Here is a 23455-nt window from a genome sequence, read left to right on the forward strand (position 1 = left end):
GGGTAATTTTATCTATAAGATGGTTATTTGGCAATTTCTGAAAACATTTTTGGTTGCTACAACGAAGAATGCCATTGACATCTACAGGGCAAAGCCCAGAGATGCTGCTAACCATCTTAAAATTCACAGGACAGCATCCCACAAAGGGAATTCTCCAAACCCAAATACCATGTTGATTTTGAGAATCTCTGAACTAATGTCATAAAATTTTCTGGTTCTGAAATTAATGAGCAAGTTTTAACGTGCCTACACTTATTAGAGTTCTATAGTGAGGTGGGTGTCTACTAACATTTGAAAGACATTGTATAGCTGTTGTAGATTAAAACAAAAAGAATGAAAAAAAAAAGAAAAAGAATAAGAGGTGTTAGACTTGTTAGAATCCAGAACTCTGAGATAATACTGGGATTCCAGACACCTAAATGTCATGTCATTATCCTTTGGAGCTGTATCTATTTTTTAAGGCTGCCATAACAAAAGCACCACAGGGTGAATGGCTTAAACAACAGAAATTTATTTTTTCACAGGTCTGGAGGCTAAAACTCCAAGATCAAGATGTCTACAAGGTTGTTTCTTCTGAGATTTCTCTCTTTTGCTTGTAGATGGCTGTGTTCTCTCTATGTCTTCACATGATTTTCCCTCTGTGCCTGTGTCTGTGATCTAATCTCCTCTTCTTGTAAGGACACTAGTCACTGGATTAGAGTTCACATCAATGACCTTCTTTAAATTTAACTGCTTTCTTAAAGAACTTATCTCCAGGGTGCCTAGGTGTCAGAGTTGGTTAAGCACCAGACTCTTGATTTCACCATCTTGATTTCCTCAGGTCACGATCTGAGGGTTGTGAGATCAAGCCCTGCTTTGGGCTCTGTGTTCACCCCAGAGTCTGCTTGAGACACACACACACACTCTCTCTCTGTGTCCCTCCCCCACTCTCTCTCTCTCCCTCTCTCAAATAAATAAATATTTAAAAATAAAATAAAAAAACATAAAAAGAAAATAAAGACTTTATCTCTCAGTAAAGTCACATTCTGAGGCACTGAAGGTTAAGACCAGAAGATGTAAATGTTAGTAGGACACAACTCAGCCATTAATAGGGGCATTGGTCTGTCTTTGGTCCAGAAGTCCTTCAGAGAGACATAACTAGCAGTCAATGTGAAAGCACTGGAGAGCAGAAAAGCAAAGATAAAGGAAAAGTGAGCCTTATCTGATTCAATCGATAATTTTTTTAAAATGACTTTGAAGCTGTCCCAAATTTTTGCAGGAAATAGTTAGAGGAACTCATAAGAAACTCATGGAAACAAAACCATAACTTTGAATCATTTTCCTAAATCAAACAAGAACTAGAAGAGTGAGTTTCCGGCAAGAATTGTGTTGGCCATGTTAGCCAAAACACCACAAGCAGGGCCCAGCATAGAGAGAGACCTCAATATCTATCTGCCTACTGACTGTGTGATTGTATCAATGAAGAACAGTCCTTTAACATTCTATGTTTGGATGGCAGTGTGCTTCTAACCTGCCTCCTACCCAATCTCCAAGCCTTCTCTCTCACTACTTGTTGCCATGCATTTTATGATTCAGCAACAACAAATTATTGGTGGTTACGTGCTTAATTTACGCTGTTTTCCTTCTCCATACAATGCCCTATTCTCTCCTTCCCTTCCCACTTTACAAACTAGCTTCCTACTTCAAGACTGCACAAAAATTACCTAGAACATTTGTTTTTGACAGAAGATAATATTTTTAAACAGACTAATTTGAACTTCATAGGTGGTTCTAAAAATTTTATATATGTGTGTGTATGTGTACATGTACATAGGCATATCTATAAACCCATGTTCAAACTATATATAATATGTACATGCATATTCATTTGTCTATTCACAAATATTTATTATTTCATTTGTGTCAGACCCCTTGTTAGTTATGTATATGCAATGTTCCTGCCTTCAAAGAATATATACTATTAGAATATATTATAGAATATGTGTAGTAAACAGTGACTAGCTCTGTTTACTGGAAAGACATATGGAGGCATAAAACCAATGACTAAAACAACAAACAAAATAGTGACTTTTTTAAAAATAACATATAAACTTGTTTTCTTCAAATAATTCTATTTAAATCAATCTTATTTTTTTGGATTACAAAATCAAGCTAATTATTTTAAACTCACTAGCATTCAAAACAACTTCTCTTGGAAATTAGTGATTAACGAAAGCAAACATTTTATTTTTCTTAAGAATGATGCATAACATATATTTAACTTTAAAATAGTATGTATTCTTGACATTTATTCAGAGTGAGCAACTAAGATTCTCATTCTGAAACTAAAATGTGGCATAGGAAAAAGCAGAGACTATAAATTCGTCCAGACTCTCACCCCTCCCCCAGCCCCAGCTGAGAGTGTGACTCTAAACAAGGTAAGTAAACTATTTGAATCACAGACTATCTGTAAGGCTTAAGTGATTCGCATTTTCACTGAAGCTAAATTTCTATATTTTGATGAAAAAACAAATATTTGAAAATATGCTTTACCACGTTTTTAAACTTGTTCTCTATATAAGAAAAACATTTTAGATAAATAACCAAACCCATATTTTAGAGGTCAGTAGTGAGCCTATAACTTCAGGTTAATTACTTTTATAAGCTAACATACTATAAGATCTTTGGAAGTTTTGTCAATAAAAGAAATTAACAATTTATGAAGTAAATTATAAAAATATATGATCATTTTTAAGATCATATATGCAAAGATCATAGTAACTTCTGAAAATATTATATGACCAATGAAACAGTTAAAGTTTCATAATGTTTTGTCTGTCAGATTGACATAACTGGATTAAAACATGGGAGAAATTTTCAGGCAATTTAATCTTCCTCTGTTTTTCTTTGTTTGACTGTATTTCAAGCTATGAACTATATATATGGGCTAGAAATAGTCGAAGAATAATAGCTGATGAGCTTTCCTCAGCAGGAATCTGACCAATACATTAAATAAACTGCATTTAAATAAAGCAAATCCATAAAAGTAACAGAATAACCAAAGGGAAGATTACAAAAGGTGGTAAAAACCAATGGCACTTGAATTATTAGGGAATAAGAATAAAAAATAAGAATAAAAAGGGAGCATGTGAAGGAAGTAATTGAAGAAAATAAGTGCACTTTAAAATTACCTTGCCCACAACTAACAGCAAACATTCTGGTTGTTATCTTTAAATATGCAGAAAATAAAAGTTGTATCTGCATAATAATTTATATTTTAATCATGAAATTAAAAATGAGTGTTATATTTTAGATCTTGACTATATCCAGAGGAGGGGAAACAATATAATAAAAAAAAAATCATTGGCCCCAAAAGCAAAACCATCTGGTGAAGTCATGAATGACTGAGTTGAACAGCAGGGGAGCCTACTGTTAAACATTTTTGCAGTCAATTGAGAATTTTGTAGAGAATGTATTAAAGAGTAGTAGTGCAGTGACCTAAATAAACTGCTTAAGAAAAAAAGTCAAAATCAATTAACAGATATTGTATCCTACCAAAATTGAATACTTTTAAGAATTTGTATTTGCTTGTTGCTGTGATGGAGCTATCTCCTCCAAATTTTAAGAATTTTCTACTTGGTTGTATTCTTGATGAAACTCCAAGAGGATGGGAAACTTTCCTATGTCCTACTTTTGGTATCCAAGCGATATTTGTTACTAATGGTTCAATTCTGAAACACAGAAGGATAAAACCAATTCCCAGTAATAGATAACAAACTTCCAAAAATTGAATACAATCAAACTTTGTTTATCGATTAGTTTTTTATGTTGCTACTGTTCTCAAGAATTCATTCTTCATGTCTCTTTCTTTTTTTAAGTAATAGAACCTCATTATTTTTAGCCTATGTGGAGTTGAGATACCTAGATACAGACTTGATTTCCCATCCTTCACAGCAGCTATGTGTGGCCATGAGATTATGTCTGGGTCAAAGAGCACAAAGAATATGTGCAATTTCAGAGTTATTGCTTTGAAGATAAAGTCATTTACTCTGGACTTGCTCTTTTTTCTTGTCTCCAATCCATGATGTAGAACAGAATAATATCCTAGATGATGATTGAACATCAACTTGGATATTATCCAATGAGAAAAGTTTTACTCATGAATGATTTTTTGTAGTAGACCTATGCCAGCCTTGACCTCTCTCCTCTGATAGAATGAGAAAATAACTTTCAATATTATTTAAAATAACTGTAGTTTTGGTTCATTTGTTATAAAGATTTATCTTTTACCTCATTTCATATTAAAATTTGGTAAGAGATGTGAGAGACTACAATAATAAATCTTCAAAATATTTGTTACTGGTTTAGCAATTAGGTGGATGGTGGTAAGGAAACAGATATCAAATCATGGGAAGCTAGTGACCTATTTTATTCCAAGGAAAACTAACAAGAAAAATGCAACCTGCTAAGGATTAAAATTTGTGTCCCCCTCAAAATTCAGATGTGGAAGCCCTAGTTCCCAATGTGATAGTATCTGGAGGTAGGGTCTTCGGGAGGCAATTAAGTCATGAGGATGGAGCCCTCACAAGTTGGAATAATGCTCTTTAAGGGAAGATATGAGAAAAATGATTATACTCACCCTGTGAAACAACAAGAAGACAGCCGCCTGTAAGCCAGAAAGAGAGCTCTCACCAGAACCTGACCATGCTGGCACCCCAATCACAGATGTCCAGCCTCCAGAACTATTAGAAATAAATAAATGTTTGTTGCTTAAGCCACCCAGTCTATGATATCTTACTACAGCTGCCCAAACTAAAATACAACCTACGAGAAATAGAAGGCAGATGAGGTATTTGCTGGGCCTAATGCTCTAAAAAAACGGATTAGAAAACAAAGAATATTAGAATGATATTGGCCCCCTGCCTTTTTTTAGAAAAGTCCTGTAGGATAAAAAGAAGCTTATGTATGAATAGGCCAGTTTGCAAGTAGAGACTGTAGAAAATAATTTCCACCTGTGGCATTCCATCTACTTTGAGAAGTATATGGCTTCATGGGACTGGAAAAGTCACCTGCTTTTGCGTTCCACACAGCAGAAGCTATGACTGTCCTTCAGAGCCTTTCTTTAAATTCTCCCAATAACACCTTAGTGTCAAACAATGGAAGCAGCCCAGAAACCAAGTTCAGAGTAACTCCCTATTTGAAGCCTTTATTTTTTAGAGTACTTTAAACTAGCCAGTATAAGTTGAAAGTAAAAGGGAGGATTCAAGCACAGATGGCAAGCACAAATGTAAGAAAAGATCTCAGTGGCTTAAGGACTATGAATAAAAGTAATCTGAATATGGTAATTTTCACACGAATTTAATTGGAAGCAAGTAGACTGGAAGCCTATTAAGTTATTGAGGGAACTGTATTACCACTGCAGCCACAAGTCTGACCAGCAAGAGCTGTGGCTGTCTCATAAATAGGGTTCATGGAGGTCATACTCTCAGTGCTCACTTTAGTTGTGGCAGAGAGGAAAAGAGACAGAAAAATATTGAGCCAACCCACAGAGAAGAAATAGGGTATTTTAAAAAATGGATAGGAGAGTCCTCTCAGAAATCAGGACAAAAGTCAGCTGAGCAATATATTCCAATGCTAGAACAAGTATCTTAAAATTATTGCATACCATATTTCTGTCATTTCTATGGAGCTGTGACTACTCCCATTCTGATTTTATTAACAGGAGCTTATCCATAGTGGTTATTCTGTTCTAGCTCCATCATTGTATATTGGGTGTCAGGGACATATATAAATTTTGTATTCGTTCATGAGTTACCAGAACTTGATAAAGGGCAAGTTCAAACTTGACAGAAAGGAAAATGCAATACTTGTCTTAGCCTCAATTTTTATGTGGATAGGAAAACAAAGAAACTTGGCTCCCTGGGTGCCTGGGTGGCTCAGCTAGTTAAGCGTCTGCCTTTGGCTCAGGTCATGATCCCAGGATTCTGGGATAGAGCCCCACATTGGGCTCCCTACTCATCAGGGAGCCTGCTTCTCCCTCTCCCTCTGCCACTCCGCCTCCTTGTGCTCTTGATCTCTCTCAAATAAATTTAAAAATTCTTTTAAAAAGAAAGAAATAAATAAACTTGGCTTCCTAATTTTGGGAGAGAAAGAGTATGGTCTCAATGTAGGAAGAAGGTACTCATGGGAGATGGCCAGAGGGGAAATTACATCAGACTGTTCACCAAATCTTTTACCTAGATTTTTATCTTAATAATAGAATCTTTGGGGATTTAACTGGCCACCTGCTCACCCAGTTTTCCTTACAGCTAAGCATAGCATTTTGTTTAAGTTTGGCCAATAGGATGAAAGAGAAAGGTATGTAATTTCTGGGTGGTCTCCCTAAAAACAAAGACATTTTCTTTGAACTTCTTAATTATTTCAGTTAGACTGTGAACAAAGGATGATCCACCTTTGACAAGGTAGACAAGACCAACACCCTCAGGGATGATGGAGCAATAGGAGGAGTGCTACATCCCTAATGACCTAGAAAAGCAAAGCCACCCAAACAGCTTGGTGTACTAACTTCTGGACTTTTATATACGAGACAGAAATAAAACCTAGAATTCAAGCTCCTGTATTTTAGAGTCTTTTGTGGCTGCTTGGTCTAAATCCTCAAACAATATATAATTTAAGCTAGTAAATCCACTAATGTAAAGCACAGTTAGGATTGTGAAATTAAATCAAATCTATAATTATAAGTCTATGAAAGAAAATAATAAACTTTTACAGAATGAGCACAGTAAAAGATTATTTCTAGTGGAAGCAAGTAAAGTACCAAACAGTTTCTGGGAGACCTGGCGTGATAGATGCCTTCAACACAGACATTAGACTCAGGCACTTTTTATTTAATTTCAAAGGTACACCATATTATTGAGACAGATGTACTGTCTCAATAAACGATCATATTTTATAATTATAAGACTCTTTAAATCATCTGTCAGACAACTACAGATGCCAAATAAGTCAAAACCTTCAATGTTCAAACCACTATTCAAAAATAATTTATACACCTGGGAAATCAAAGTTAATGATTTGGAAACTATTTCTGAATGTGCCATTATATGCCCAAGATGGTACAAAGTCTTGAGACATAGAAAATATAAGATACTCCACCTACAATCAAGGATGTTTCACCCTTGTTGAAAATACAAAATTAATAAACTTTAAACAATTAAAGAAACATCTGCTATTAAACATGAATGCTTCTGGTTATAATTTGATTAAAATTATTAGTGTTAATGTGTGATTTTCTGATGAGTTAAAAATAAATGACTAAGACATAGTTCTCATGAAAGAAATTATAATGTAGGTTAGGGATGGGGCATTAGTGGTAGAATAGGGAAAAGAGAGATGCAAACATAGTCTCACACACAACTACACAAATAAATAATACATGACAGGTGTCAAAAAAAGAATAAAAAAAATGCTCTATCAGTCCATAATTGGATTGGGAAATTATAGACACCAAGATTGGTTATTAGAGAATGGAAATAGAAATATAAAAAAATTTTTTAAAGATTTTATTGACTTGAGAGAGAGAGTGCGTGAATGCACAAGCAGGAGGAGAGTCAGAGGGAGAGGGAGAAACTGATTCCCCACTGAGCAGGGAGCCCAACACAGAGCTCAATTCCAGGACCCCAAGATCATGACCTAAGCCAAAGTCAGACATTTAACCAACTGAGTCACTCAGGCATCCCAGAAATATAAAACATCTACTCATTCATCTATTCAACACATTTTTTAAAACGCTTTTTTATGTACATTTATGTTCTAGGTATTAGGCTCCTGTTCATGGCCATAGAATGTTCACTGACCAACAGTTTAGTTCTACAATGCAGCTGCTCTGGCCAGGCACAGAGAAGGCTGAGGTAAGTGGGAAAGTATAGCCCTGCGATCAATGAACTCATAGCCAAGAGAGAAATAGATGAAGACAGGAGAGAGAGCATTTTTAGCTGCTGGTAAAAATGAGGTAAAAATGATGATCAGAGTCAAAAAAAAAAAAAAAAAAAAGGATTGAGTTGGGGCAGGAAGGAAGCAGTATAACCACATTCCGACAAATTAGGTGAAAAACAGAAATAAAATAGCATTCAACACATAATTACTCCACATCAAAACACTGGGAATAATATGCTATAAACAACATTAGAGACTCATAATCTAATATCAGTAGAGGAGGGGGAGGAATTAAATGGCAGAGGAGTAAGAGGACCCTAAGCTTGTCTCTGCCCTTGAACACAGCTAGATATTTATCAAATTATTTTGAACACCCAAGCAATCAGATGTCTGAGAGAACAAAAACTACAAGTCCACAAGTAAAAAAGCAACAACCTTTTGGAAGAGAGGAGGTGCAGAAGTTCACTTGGAAGAGACAGAGCTATGGCTACAGTAGCAGGGAGGGAGCCTACACATGGAGGCTACTGCAAAGTATTACAAGTATGGAGCACAAAATCTGGACTTCAGTGTGGAACTATGGAGAACATGCCAAGATTAAAGGTGCGTGTGTGGTGAAGAGGGGGAGAATCTGAGGAGTGACTAGGTGGTCTGAGGATCCCCTGGGTCACAGGAAGACCAGGTGGCGCCAATGTGCTGCACTGTTCTCAGGCATAGGGGATGGGAAGCTGGCAGGGAGCAGTAGGTCCTGGTCCTGGCTATCCGCTATGAACTGTGAACCAAATCAATACCACAATGAGATACCACCCCACACTGTCAGAATGGCTAAAATTAACAAGTCAGGAAACAGCAGATGTTGGTGAGGATGCAGAGAAAAGGGAACCCTCATACACTGTTGGTGGGAATGCAAGGTGGTGCAGCCCCTCTGGAAAACAGTATGGCGGTTCCTGAAGAAGTTAAACATAGAGCTGCCCTACGATCTAGCATTGCACTACTGGGTATTTACCCCAAAGATACAAATGTAGTGATTTAAAGAGGCACCTGTACCCCAATGTTTATAGCAGCAATGCCATGATGCCAAATTATGGAAAGAGTCCAGATGTCCACTGACAGAAAAATGGATAAAAAAAATGTGGTATATACATATACATAAATAATGGAATGCTACTCAGTCATAAAAAAAAATTAAATCTTGCCACTTGCAATGACATGGATAGAACTAGAGGATATTATGCTAAGCAAAATAACTCAATCAGAGAGATAATTATCATATGATCTCACTCATATCTGGAATTTAAGAAACAAAACAGAGGATCATAGGGGAAGAGAGGAAAAAATAAAATAAGGTGAAATCAGAGAGGGACACAAACTGTAAGAGACTCTTAATCAAAGGAAACAAACTAAGGGTCACCTGAGGGGAAGGGAATGGGAGTGGGGTAACTGGGTGATGGACATTAAGGAGCACACATGATGTAATGAACACTGAGTATTACATAAGATTAATGAATCAGTGACCTTTACCTCTGAAATGAATAATGCATTATATGTTAATTGAATTTACATAAAATTAGAATTTTTTTTTTAAAAAAGATTACCAACATAACCCTTGAATCAAAACAAAACTGACCACCAGGTGGTCATGTGGCCACTTTCCTGGGAAAGGCCTGCAAGTGTGAGGAGACTCCCCCTGAAGGAACAGTGCTGGTCTGTACCACCAGGGTCCCTGAAATTCCCAGGTTTGAAATTTGGTCATGTGCCTGAGATAAAAAGGCTCAGACAGGGCAGGGTGAGTGCAGGGTTCAGATGGAAGCCAAGGAAACAAATAGGGTGACTGACTGCTTCTGTGAGGGCTCACTAAAGAGTAAGGGTACAAACTTACTACAGCTCTGAGACTGAAGACCAAGCCAGAGCCATTTTCATCCTGCCCATCAGTGCTGAAAGCTTTCAGGGAGGAGAATAATGCCACCTAATAGAGGGCTGAGCCGTGTACACCAAGCCTTGCCCCCTGTGTCCTGGGGAAGCATTTTCAGGGAAACAAGTCCTCCTGAGAATCAATAGAGCAGGCGCCTCCCCTAGAAGACCTGCACAACTAGCTAGTACCAGTTATTATAGAGTGATTATAGAGTGCTGCAAAGCTTCAGCTCTAGAGAAAATGGCATGGAGCTTCCTTTTCACTTTTATTCTTTATTTCTTTTATTTTTATTATTTTTCATTTATTTTCTTTTATTTTCCAATTCCTCTTTTTCATTTTTGATCTTTTTTAAAAAATTTCTAACTATATTTTTTCATATATTTTTGGCCTACTTTTATTTTCTTATTTATTTGTTTATTTTTTAATTTTAGGATTTAGATTCTTTTAATAAGCAGACCAAAACACACTCAGTATCTATTGGGGTTTTTTGTTGTTGTTGTTCTTGGGGTTTTTTGTTTTGTTTTGTTTTGTTTTGTTTTCTTGCTTTGTTTTCCTTTCCCTCTCTCTCTCTCTTTCTCTCTCTCTTTTTTTTTTTTTTTTTTTGTTTTGTTTTGTTTTTTGATGTTTTTATTTTGGCTTGGTTTGGGCTTTTGTTTCGTTCTGTTTCTGTTATCCTTTTTTCTCTTTCTTCTTTGAGATGGAGGAAAGATGAGATGATGAGATGAGATGAGATTGAGATGAGATGAGATGAGATGAGATGAAGGAATTCATGCCAAAAGAAAGAACACAGGTAGAACTCACAGCTAGGGATTTAATCAACATAGATATAAGCAAGATGTCTGAACTAGAATTTTAAAAAATGATTTTAAGGATACTATCTGGGCTTGAAAAAAAGCATTAGAGACTAGAGAATCCCTTACTATAAAATCCCTCACTATACAAGAGCTGAAATCTAGTCAGGCCAAAATTAAAAATGCCATAACGCAGATGTAAATATTCTCCCTCTGATCTAACATCAGTTTAATTACATTTTAGCTTTTTGAATAACAACTCTATAAGTAGAGAAGGGCTTCTAACAGAATATCTACACGTGTACATGAGTACAAGTGCTAAGTAAATATATGCATATAGGGAAAACTATATATACCCACATATACATGTATGTATTTATAAACATAGATGCACTATCACACTCATATGACAAGGTAGAGAGAAGATATTTATATATAACATATCTTTCAGAGCTAAATTATTGGTATCAAAATTATCTAGAAATAGCATTACAGCTTTGAGTAGAAGCACCCTTTCAAAATTAAGTCATTATTCAAAAACTCATATCGTAATTTCAGCAACTGTTAGAAACATATTTAGCTAGCCAGTTGTGTTAATTTGGAGCTTAAAATGATCAATGTAAATGTCTTAAACTGTATGGTGCTTTGCAAACTAAGTTATTTATGGAGAGTCAGCAGTGCCATTTACAAAGATTGTTCCATAAGGTGGTACAGTTTGGAGGCCATAAAAATGGAGGCCATAAAAATGAGGATGAACAAAACAGAGGGGTTAATCAGTGATGTAGAAGATAAAATTATGAAAAATAATGAAGCAAAAAAAAAAAAAAAGAGGGAAAGAAAGGTAATGGACCCAAAGGTAGACTTAGAGAATTCGGTGACTTAGCAAAACATAGTAACATTCATATCATAGGAGTCCCAGAGAGAGAAAGTCCAGAGAGATAAAGAGGCACGTTTATTCAGACAAATTATAGCTGAAAATTTCCCTAATCGAGGGAAGGACACACATCAAAATCTAAAAAGCACAAAGAACTCCCATTAAATTCAACAAAAACTAGCCATCACCAAGCCATATTATAATCAAATTCACAAAATACACAGACAAGGAAAGAAACCTGGAAGTACTAAGGGAAGAAACATCCTTAACCTATATGGGAAGACAGATCAGGTTTGCAGCAGATTTAGCCACAGACACGTGGCATGCCAGAAATGAGTGGAAGGAAATATTCAATGTGTTGAATGGGAAAAATGCACAGCCACAAATTCTTTACCCAGTAAGGCTGTCATTCAGAATAAAAGGAGAGATAAAGAGTTTTCCAGACAAACAAAAACTGAAAGAGTTCATGACTAGCCCTGCGAGGAATTTCAAGTGGAGAAAATAAGACCAAAAGCAGCAAAGACAAGAAAGCAACAGAAGAACATCACCAGAAACACCAACTCTACAGGTAATACAATGGGCACTAAATTCATCTCTCTCAATAACTGCTCTAAATATAAATGGACTAAGTGTGCCAATCAAAAGACATAGAGTTTTTAATAGATTAGATTTAAAAACAAACAAACAAACAAGATCCATCTATATGCTGCTTACAAACGACTCATTTTAAACCTAAAAACACTGCAGATTGAAAGTGAAGGGATGGAAAACCATTTATCATGCTAATGGACATCAAAAGAAAGCCAAAGTAGCCATACTTATATCAGACAAACTAGATTTTAAAATAAAGATCATTAAAAGAGATGCAAGAGGACATTATATAATAATTAAGTAATCTATCCATCAAAAAGAACTAACAACTGTAAATATTTATGCCCTCAACTTGGGAGCACCCAAATATATAAATCAATTAATAACGAGCATAAAGAAACTCATTGATGATAATACAATAATAGTAGGAGAATTTAATACCCCACTTATGGCAACGGACAGATCATTTAAACAGAAAATCAACAAGGAAATGTCTTCGAATGACACACTGGACCAGATGAATTTAACTGATATATTTAGAATATTTCATCCTAAAGTAGCATGATATACATTCTTCTTGAGGGCACAGGGAACACTATCCAGAAGAGATCACATATTGAGTCACAAATCAGCTCTCACAAGTACAAAAAGATCAAGATCGTACCATGCATGGTTTCAGATCACAACATTTTGAAACTGGAAGTCAACCAGAAGAAAAAAATTGGAAAGACCTCAAATACGTGGTTGTTAAAGAACATCCTACTAAAGAATGAATGGAAGGAAATTAAAGAAGAATTTAAAAAATACATGGAAGCAAATGAAAATGAAAACACAAGAGCCCAAAACCATTGGGATGCAGCAAAAGTATTCTAAGAGGCAAGTGTGCTGCAATATAGGCCTACCTCAAGAAGCATGAAAAGCTTCAAATACACAACCTAACCTTACACCTAAAGGAGCTTTTAGAAGAGGAACAGCAAGTAAAACCTAAAGCCAGGATAAGGGAAATAATAAAGATTAGAGGGAGAAATAAATGATATGGAAACAAACATACAAACAAAAAAGTAGAACAGGTAATCGAACTAAGAACTGTTTCCTTGAAAGAATCAACAAAATTGATAAACCTCTAGCCAGATTTATCAAAAAGAAAAAGGAAAAGACTCAAATAGATAAAATTACAAATGATAGAGGAGAGATCACAAAAGAATACTATGAAAAATTATATGTCAACAAACTGGGCAAACTGGAAGAAATGGGCAAATTCCTAGAAACTTACAAACTACCAAAACTGAAATGGGGAAAAAATAGAAAATTTGAATACCCATAACCAGCAAAAAAAAAAAAAAAAAAAAAAATTCAATCAGTAATCAAAAATCTCCCAACAAACGAAAGTCCTGGACCAGATGGCTTCCCAGGGGATTTCTACCAGACATTTAAAGAACAGTTAATACATACTCTCAAACTGTCCCAAAAAATAGAAATGGAGGGAAAACTTCCAACCTCATTCTATGAAGCCAGCATTATTTTATTCCAAAACCAGACAAAGACCCCACTGAAAAGGAGAATTACAAATTCTCACATAATTTTGGATGCAAAACTCACAGAAAAATATAGATGCAAAAGTTCTCAATAAAATATTAGTAAATCAAATTCAACTGCACCTTAAAAAATTATTCACACAATCAAGTGGGATTTATTCCTGGGCTGCAGGGTGGTTCAATATTCACAAATCAATCAACATAATATACTATATTAATTTTAAAAAGGATAAGACCATATGACACTCTCAATAGATGCAAAACAAGCCTTTGACAAAATACAGCATCCTTTCCTGATAAAACCTCCAACAAAGTAGGGATGGAGGAAACATATCTCAATATCATAAAGGCCATATACAAAAAACCCACACCTAATATCATCCTTAATGGGGAAAAACTGAGAGCCTTTCCCCTATGGTCAAGAACAAGATAAAGATGTCCACTCTCACCATTACTATCTAATATAGTACTAGAAATCTTGGCCTCAGCTATCAAACAACAAAAGAAATACAAGGCATTCCAATTGGCAAGAAGTCAAACTTTCACTATTTACAGATGACATGATACTCTATGTAGAAACCAAAGGCTCCACCAAAAAATTGCTACAATTCATACATTAATTCAATATACTTATAGAATATAAAATCAATGTGCAGAAATCTGTTGCACTTCTATGCACCAATTAACAGCAGAAAAAGAAATCAAGGAATCAATCCTATTTTCAATCGCACCAAAAACCATAAGATACCTAGGAATAAATACAACCAAAAGAGTAAAAGATCTATACTCTGAAAACTATAGAACACTTATAAAATAAATTGAAGAGGACACAAATAAATGGGAAAGAATTCATTTCTCATAGATTAAAAGAACGAAAACTGTTAAAATGTCTATACTATCCAAAGCAATCTACACATTTAATGCAATCCCCATCAAAATACCATCAGCATTTTTCATAAAACAAACAATCCTAAAATTTGTATGGAACCACAAAAGATCCTGAATAGCAAAGTCAATTCTGAAAAAGAAAAACCAAATCAGAGGCATCTCAATTCTGAAATTCAAGCTATATTACAAAGCTATAGTCATCAAGGCAGTATGATACTGGCACAAAAATAGACACACAGATCAGTGGAACAGAATACAGAACCCAGAAATGGACCCTCAACTATATGGTCAACTAATATTCAACAAAGCAGGGAAGGACATCAAATGGAAAAAGGTCTCTTTAACAAATGGTGTTGGGAAATTTGGACAGCAACATGCAGAAGAATGAAACTGGATCACTTTCTTACACCACACAGAAAAACACATTCAAAATGAATGATAGACCTTAATGTGAGACAGGAAATCTTCAAAATCCTAGAGGAGAACACAGGCAGCAACCTCTCCGACCTTGGCCATAGCCATTTCTTACTAGACACATCACCACAGTCAAGGGAACCAAAAGCAGAAATAAACTACTGGGACTTCATCAAGATAAAAAGCCTCTGCACAGCAAAGGACACAATAAACAAAACTAAAACTCAGCCAATGGAATGGGAGAGGATATTTGCAAATGACATATATGATAAAAGGTTACTATCCAAAATCCACAAAGAACTTATCAAACTCAATACCTGAAAAATAATCCAGTTAAGAAATGGGCAGAATATCTGAATAGATACTTTTCCAGAAAAGACATCCAGATGGTTAACAGACATGAAAAGATGCTCCATGTCACTCTTCATCAGGAAAATATATATTAAAGCCATAATGAGATACCATCTCACACCTGTCAGGATGACTAAAATCAACAATACAAGAAACACTAGGTGTTGGAGAGAATCCAGAGAAAGGGGAACCCTCTTGCAGTGTTGGGGGTAATACAAGCTGGTGCAGACACTCTGGAGAACAGTATAGAGGTTCCTCAAAATGTTAAAAATAGAACTACCCTATGATCCAGCCATCACACTACTAGTTATTCACCCAAAGGATTAAAAAGTACAGATTCAAAGGGATAGATGCACCCGGATGTTTATAACCAGCATTATCAAGAATAGCCAAACTATGGAAAGAGCCCAAATGTCCATCAACTGATGAATGGATAAAGAAGATGTGGTGTGTATATACAATGGAATGTTACTCAGCCATCAAAAAGAATAAAATCTTGCCATTTGCAACAACATGGATGGAGCTAAAGTGTGATGTGCTAAGTGAAATGAGTCAGAGAAAGACAAATAGCCTTTGATCTCATTCATAGGTGGAATTTAAGAGAACAGATCCACATATGGGAAGGGGGGTGAGGGAGGAAAAAAAGGAGAAAGGGAAACAAGCCATAAGAGGATCTTAACTATGGAGAACAAACTGAGGGGTAATGGAGGGAGGTAGATGAGGGATGGACTACATAGGTGATGGGTGTTAAGGAGGGCAGTTGTTATGATTAGCGCTGGATGTTGTACATAAGTGATGAATCACTGAATTCTATTCCAGAAACCAATATTGCACTGTGTGTTAACTATCTAAACTTTAAAAAAATATAAAAAGTATAACTAGAAACAAATTGTTATAAAATACTAAGATAAGTAGTATAATCAAAGGCATATGTATAGAAGCAGATGGATAGGGTTTAACAAATTGTTTACTAAGAACATATTATTTTTGACAGAATGAATGAATGATTCATATTTATATCCCATTCAATTTGCTCTAGTTTGTAACAAAATAGGTATCTTCTTTGGAACTTGCAAGCTCACTTCTGTATCTTATGCACAGCAAATTAGCAATCACATTTTATTTTTCTTGAGCATTTACTTCTGGTCCCACACTCAACCTCCATAGGCCAATCAAGTTATTTGATTTCTTTAAAAATGCTGATAATTGCACTTAGGAGAATCCATTGACTTAAAAAAAATTTCCATCTGATTATACTGTGAATGATCTAATTTTGTTTATTCGTGTTTAACAGGGCCTATGGATTATAGTCAAGAGGTAGAGATTTCTTTACATACACAACTTGAACACCCTGCTGGCACTGTAACCAAAGTAAAACAGACAAATAAGAGGGCCACCACTTTCCTCCTGGCCTTTGATCCTTGTCTATTTCCTCACCTTGTGAATCTTGACTAACTGACCAAACATAAGCCTTGCAGAAACAATTCACAGAAAGCACTATTCTGACAATTATCACAATGAAGAACTACACCAACAATTCTGAGAAATTGGTGTGAAAATAAGTACAACTGTCAGATACAAGTTTTGAAGCATTTAGATACAAAAACTGTTAACCTAAGGCAAACCATAAAGACATATGTCTCTCTCTTCTCCTCTCCTAATAGTTTCAACCCAAGAAGTTACCTGGTCTTTAGACGCTCCCAATGTACATCAGCTAAAAGAAACCTGTATCCTTTCTTTGCATCACTTATATTATTTGGATAGCACAGAAATCTATTGATAAAGTTCACCCACAAAAACACATTTAACATGTAATCAGTGGCTAACAGAGAAAGATAGACAATCTCCTTTTCCCTGTTTCTGTAACAGCAGATGGTTGAAATGGATGTTGAAATATCTGTAGTTGAGGAAGGTTGTACCAATTAAAGCAAACTTCTTAATGTCTGAATTACAATATCCTGTATGGTCTCCTTTCCTGATGCTAGTATAATGCCTGAGGTCCATCCTCATCCCAGACACAAGAGATTCATGGCAAATCCCAGCTGCAGCTGAATTATTTTGTGTATTCTCATTACCCTAGCACCATAGCCAAGGTCTTCTTCAGAACTTTATTTTCATTATTTTTCTATTCTATTGAAATATTTCTTTTTTAAAAAAGATTTTATTAATTAATTAATTTATTTATTAATTTATTTATTTATTTATTTATGAGAAAGAGAGAGAGCATGAGTGGGGGGAGGTACAGTGAGAAAAGCACAAGCCCTGCTGAGCAGGGAGCCTGATGTGGGGCTTGATCCCAGAACTCTGGGATCAGGACCTGAGCTGAAGGCAGACGCTTGACCAACCACGCCACCCGCATGTCGGAAACTTATTTCTACTTTTCCTATGAAACTTTCTCCTTTATGTCCAGAGGATAAATCTCTCATTTCTCTTGAATCTCTAGTTTCACTCCTCATCACATGTGTATTTATATCATTATCACACTGCATATTTAATGAACAACTATTTCCAAACATTTAGCACATGCATTACAGAAGATAAGACAGTGTGAGATTTAGAGTGGATTTACAAAGTAGGAATTTAAGGAGAAGTAAATGGAAGCAGAAATGATGACTTCTCGGGCAAAAAGTATAGCGCTAGCTAAAGCACAAGGACTGAAATGCCAGCCGTGCCTTTCTGATAAGTACTCCATTTTGGCCATTTCACTGAATATTTATAAAGATAAAGTGAACATAAAACATTAAAGGTCATTTTTTGTAAGAGTCCTTAATAGAACTGAGAAATTTTCATATAATTTACTAGATAATGATAAACAATTAAATGTTTTTGACAAGTGGTTGGTAGATAAGATCAGAGTCTTCATTTTAGAAGTTTAATCTAGAAATTATGCACAGAAAGGACTGGAAAAGAGAGTCATGAGAAAAAGAGACCAATTAAGAAGCTCTTGAAATATAGAAAGGGGAGAAACCAAAGGAATGTCAAAATTGTAAGAACTGCAAAAGTTGGCAACTAAGATATTGAAAAAGAAAGAGAAGCAGAAAATAATTTCACATTTTGAGCCTGAATGACAGAGAGAACATCATGATAAAATCATGAGCTCTCTTTCAGGTATGTGTAGTCATGCAGTCAAGTATCCTACTAGAAGTTAGGTCTATATCGAAAAAAAAAAATACTTCTGTATTGTTTTTTATAATCTTGCCTTTCTCTAGAGCCTTATCTGTTTCTAATTAGTGATGAGGGTAAAGATAACAAAATGTGCAGTCTAGTTTAAAGATTCATTTAATACAGTGTCTCTTAAATAAAATATGTTTCCATGATTGATCCCCTGTTCCTGGGGGAGGAGTACGGATTATGACTTTTATGATATGGGAGAGGAAACATAAAATCCTCATTGTTTCTCCTCCAGTGGTTCAACTACCCTTTGTCCTCCTGTATGTTGGTTGTTCTGCTCTCTTTTGATGCTGACTTCTATAGCTAATGTATCACAGAGGCCATGCCTTTGGCACAAACCCTGCTGCTTATGGTATTCATACCCAATGACCTTCCCTTAGATTTTGCTGTAGAAACCTCTGGTCTGGGGCACCTGGGTGGCTCAGCTGATTAAGCATCTGCCTTTGGCTCAGGTCATGATCCCAGGGTTCTGGGATTGAGGCCTGCATCAGGTACCCTGCTTAGCAGGCAGTCTTTTCCCTCTGCCTCTGCCCCCCACTCGTGCTCACTCTCTCTCTCTCTCTTTCAAATAAATAAATAAAATCTTTAAAAAGAAAAAAAAAGAGAGGCTTTTTTTGGGGGGTGGGGGGGTGGCTCAGTGGTTGAGCATCTGCCTTTGGCTCAGGTTGTGATTCCTAGAGTCCTGGAATCAAGTCCCACATCGCCTGCTTCTCCCTCTGCCTGTTTCTCTGCCTCTCTCTGTGTCTCTCATGAATAAATAAATAAAATCTTTAAAAAAAGAAAAGAAACCTCTAGTCTGCCTAAGAAAAGAAACCTATAGTCTGCCTATAACTTTTATTTGGCTCTGATTAGAGTCATCTTCCTACAGTCCTTACTTGATCCCAACAATTTGGGGATCCCAACAACCTCCTTCTGGCAAAATGCATATGAGGACAAAGGGTGCCTTAGGAAAGCTAATCCTCAGGACCATTTCTTTACCTAATAGGCTACCCTGGCCAGTTCACTTTGAAGAGGTTGTGCACAAATTGCTTACAAGACCCCCTGCAAGTATCCTCCTCTTAAAGTTTCAAAAGGGAAATGGGTGTCCCTCTGACTCTGCTAATGTTCTCTCTCTTCTAATGTACCTCTGGGCTACAGCTCCGAAAAGGGAAAATGCAGACCTCTAAGTAATGGTTTCATTTTCCTCTATCTTCTTTCTACAATCCACTAGGCTGAGACATCATAGAGGGCAAAGTTATGCTCTGCAAGTTACAGGAAAGCTCTGAAATGACTACTCCAAGATGAGTTGTTTATTTGCAAATATAGGGAATGTAAAAAATAATGGAACTCTTCTTCTCTCTAGACTAGCTAGTAGTCTGATTTATCATTATAGAAGGAAACTATAAACACTAACGTCAACACCAAAAAACCTTTCTTAAAACATAGTTCTTTATTCTTTTCTCATTTTTATTTTTTGGGCAATTTCCCTTTGTATTTCTTCTGTAACAAATCCTAATCTCCCCAGGCATATTACTGCCTTAGGCAAACTAAGACAATGGTCTTGTACTCTGAAAGGCAAAATAAAAAAGTACATCAATAATTTTCAAAATACTGCCCCACTGCACATGTTCAGTTTAAACTACCTGCAGAACATTTAGGAAAGTAAATCCCCCTTAGTAATCCAGAGAGATTTGTTTCCCCATTTTAACTTAGAGTCTAAGCAATGTTCTAGTTTCCATTCAACCTCTTATTATGATTAATCATGACTAATGGAGTTTGGCTGTAAACCAGGGGAAGTTTCTACACCTTTAAACCCAGATAGTTTAAAGAACATATTTGGTTTCTTAAAAAATATGACAAGAACTTGATATATCCAATCATAATTTTTAAGACTGAGAAGTCCCATTACCCACCCGTATTTAAAAATGACAACTATCCTGTCATGCCAGTACTATAAATACCAGTAGAGAACAGGTACAAACAGGTCATCAAACCTGAAAGAGTCAAGGAAGGGACCATAGGAGATAAATAAGATAATCACAGCCAAGAGTCAGATCTCACAGATCCCAAGGTCAAGGCAAACACAGACCTAGAACCAAATACAACAGAGTCAGAGCCAAAGACAGCAGGAGAGAGGACAGACAGTTCATTAAGCCAGCTGGGACATGGGCAGGTTAGCCAAGAGATGAAAATAGCAAAAGGCCACCAGGCATCAGGGTAAATTAGTTTGGGAAGCCATGGGGGTGAGATAAGGATTTGGGATTTATATTCCAGTCTTTTCGTCCTCACAGGAATGGGTGTTAGACTGGCGGTGGACAGCTGACAGGCAATGATCATTTTTCTGTGGCTAAAGTTACTGCTCCCATTCGCCTCACACAATAATTTCTCTGGAGCTTCTGCATCTAAGTGGGTGAGTCAGACTGGACTCGAAAAAAAATAAATAAATCGAGATCCATATCTCAGATTAGATTAGAGAGTCCAGAGTGACCTCAGGTGAAGATAACTGTTGGAACGGTAGAACCTTAAGTTGAGGGGCAAATGGAGATGGAATCAGAGTTCAGCAGAGCATGAAGGAATGTTAGAGGATTGCTTAGAACATTGAATCAACCCTACACTACCTGTCGATCTGAAGGTTCAAGATACAAGTCAAGTAAGATATAAACTGTGCAGTGTTCAAGCTGAAGCAATAAAAATCAGGAGTCCTTACAGACCCACAAGAGACCTCTAGGTGGTCTCAGTATCAGAGGATTTATATTATTAAGCAGTATATTTTTCATTTAGAAAAATGAAAAATATATTTTAAAAATGGTAAAAGTCCAATTTCTCCATGATATGAGGACAGGACAGGTTTCATTTATCTACTCATTTTCCAATTTGTGTATCTGACAACAGTAACTCATTACATTCTCTCAGTGATGGTCAATGTCAATTCAAATGTCATCAATGAGCATTTGGAATTCCTCAAGTTAGCAGGAACTAGTTTTCAACAGAGATCCTTTAAATGTTCTAAGGCAGTTTAACATTTATATAAACACTATTTTTTTTCTGAGTTGTTGCCAATGATATGAGGTCAGATCCCCTCCTCTACACAATTGTTACCTTTTCTTTTCTTAAGCCATCATTTCATAAAGATCCCCTTCACTCAGCCAATACCTATTGATAAGCACTCAGCTCCGTGATATAGAGGATGTAAAAAACATATGAAATATAGTCTGTGTTTTCAGCATTTGGAATAAAGATGACTGGTGATGGGAGATGATATGTTCATGTTGCTGAATTCCATTTCTTCTAGAAAAGTAGACATATGTCAGGATTCGCAGCAGGTTTTAACAAAAAAAACAAATCACACATCCCCCATAGTAGCAATTAAAATTTCGGAAGGTCAAAACTGTGTATGTTGACAGGGAAAGGTTAGACTAAATATACAGAAGTGAAGATCTCCTATCGGCAGTTCAAAATGAGGCCTCCCGAATTGCTGAAGTATCATCAGCATGAGGTCCTTTATGTGATGTGACGAGTTATAGAGAGGACTCCATTTGTTGTATTTATCTTTCATAAAAGCATTCATAAAACACAATTATAATTTTTATGTTTGGTTATTTATGTTTGTTGATATTCCCATTTGACTGCGGGTTTCATGAGGATAGAGACCACATCTATTTACTGCATCATTGCATACTCAGTTCCAGAAAAGATTTGAACATGAAAGATAGCCAGTAAATATTTATTGAATGAATAGAATTTGAGCTAAATTTCAGGACTGTAAATATGACATGACGTAGGCTCAAGTGAGCTCTCCAAATCCACAGTAGCTGGGATTGTGTTAAGGGCAATATAATAATACCTTGCTGAGCTCAAGGCCATCTTCATTTTGAGAGATATCAAGAGACCAGATTGGTTTCAAGGCCTCTAGGAGACTTTGATCCTTTTCAGGTCACCCATGACAGTAAGCACACAGGCATTTTCTGAGGGACCTTTGAGATAAAGAACACTTTTGAGAGCAAAGGGTCACCCTTGACATTCAGCCTTGTTACACAATAACAAAGTCATTTAACCAGCCAGCTTTGTAAAGGGTACTCAGTCCGCACTATTTTCTATGCTGTGTCAGATTTAGTTCTTCCCTAGATCAGCATGTTCAGGTCAATGAACTGCCCTTCAACCTCTGAAGCGTTTTCTAGTCTAATCCTGTTGGGGAATAATATATTCTTTCCATTTTACATTCCTTTCTCCATTGTCTTTTAGCACTAAGTTTTTATGTAACATTCTAGAAAGAGCTTCAGACATCCCAGCAGGGGGTTGTATTACACATAAAATCATTGCTCAACTGACATCAGTTTTGGACCTCTGCCATTTGTTTATAACTTCTCGTTTTTGCCCTTCAAATGAACTGTATATAAATAGACTCAAAATAAACTCATTATGGAGTTGGAAGTTGAACATATGTCTGAAATGTCACAGACATTCTTTGCAACCAACGTAAGAGTGTCTATGGATTACCATTTTTATTTTCAATAATAAAAGCTTTCCCTTTGAAGCTAAGTTCCAGCGTTTAAAACATAGCTCCCAAAAAATTTTTGTTTGATACAGAAACACCATTTTTAAAAGTCTTATTTCCTGCCAATGTGGTACCACTGAGAATTTTATAAAAGTTAAATGACAAAAATTATGTGTCATAACTCTCTTAACACAAATAGCTTTTTTAAGAGTTCAACACCTATCTGTAGCTTTGTTTGTCCATATTGCAGTATCAATGATAACAGAAATCAAAACATTTTCTAAATATGTATGTGTAGATAGTCCTCAAGATAAATGTTTTCAACAATTATGAATGGAATTGTCTTTTCCAGGAAAGAAGGAAAAACTTAAATGTGTGAAATAAAAAAAAACTTTGAGTTAAGACCATATAATGCTTCAGTTTCAAATTACTGATTAATTTGTGATCCGTACACTTATATTCAAAGATGCTCTAGAAGTTGGAAAAATTTAGATTACTCAGAATTGTCTATATTTTACTTAGTAACAAATGTCACCAAAATAA

The 23455-nt window shown here is 35.9% G+C and overlaps 1 long non-coding RNA gene across 1 annotated transcript; it reads left to right on the forward strand.

Annotated features, from left to right (window-relative positions):
* The first annotated feature begins 428 nt into the window (after positions 1-428).
* Positions 429-17170, forward strand: LOC144281621 (uncharacterized). Its single transcript, XR_013350052.1, has 3 exons — positions 429-563; positions 7796-7889; positions 16932-17170. It is a non-coding gene; the product is annotated as an uncharacterized LOC144281621 (long non-coding RNA).
* The last annotated feature ends 6285 nt before the right edge of the window (positions 17171-23455 follow it).

Source organism: Canis aureus, chromosome 13, assembly GCF_053574225.1.
Source record: "Canis aureus isolate CA01 chromosome 13, VMU_Caureus_v.1.0, whole genome shotgun sequence".
Taxonomy (NCBI): Eukaryota; Metazoa; Chordata; class Mammalia; order Carnivora; family Canidae; genus Canis; species Canis aureus.